Here is a 777-nt window from a genome sequence, read left to right on the forward strand (position 1 = left end):
CGAAAAGGAAGGAGACATGGCCAAAAATAATAACAATGCAAGGAAGATGCTTGGTGACTTTACTGCACCAAATTCCAATTTACATGGAAGAGGCATCTCAATCCCTGCCATTGGAGCAAACAATTTTGAGCTTAAAACTCAATTAATTTCTCTGATGCAACAGAACTGCAAGTTTCATGGACTTCCATCCGAAGATCCTTTTCAGTTCTTAACTGAATTCTTGCAGATCTGTGATACTGTTAAGACCAATGGGGTTGATCCCGAGGTCTACAGGCTTATGCTTTTCCCGTTTGCTGTAAGAGACAGAGCTAGAGTATGGTTGGACTCTCAACCTAAAGATAGCCTGAACTTTTGGGATAAGCTGGTCACGAATTTCTTAGCCATGTTCTTTCCTCCTCAAAAGCTTAGCAAGCTTAGAGTGGATGTTCAAACCTTCAGACAGAAAGAAGGTGAATCCCTCTATGAAGCGTGGGAGAGATACAAGGAACTGACCAAAAAGTGTCCTTCTGACATGCTTTCAGAATGGACCATCCTGGATATATTCTATGATGGTCTATTTGAGCTATCAAAGATGTCACTGGACTATTCTGCAGGTGGATCCATTCACCTAAAGAAAACGCCTGCAGAAGCTCAAGAACTCATTGACATGGTTGCAAATAACCAGTTCATGTACACTTCTGAAAGGAATCCTGTGAATAATGGGACGCCTATGAGGAAGGGAGTTCTTGAAATTGATACTCTGAATGCCATATTGGCTCAGAATAAAATATTAACTCA

At 41.1% G+C, this 777-nt stretch overlaps 1 non-coding gene across 1 annotated transcript; it reads right to left on the bottom strand.

The window, feature by feature from the left end:
- Nucleotides 1–409: 409 nt before the first annotated feature.
- LOC148553309 (small nucleolar RNA R71) lies at nt 410–517 on the bottom strand. The gene has a single exon (XR_015892582.1). It is a non-coding gene; the product is annotated as a small nucleolar RNA R71 (small nucleolar RNA).
- Nucleotides 518–777: the final 260 nt, after the last annotated feature.

Source organism: Arachis ipaensis, chromosome B7 (assembly GCF_059453495.1).
Source record: "Arachis ipaensis isolate K30076 ecotype BB chromosome B7, ASM5945349v1, whole genome shotgun sequence".
NCBI lineage: Eukaryota > Viridiplantae > Streptophyta > Magnoliopsida > Fabales > Fabaceae > Arachis > Arachis ipaensis.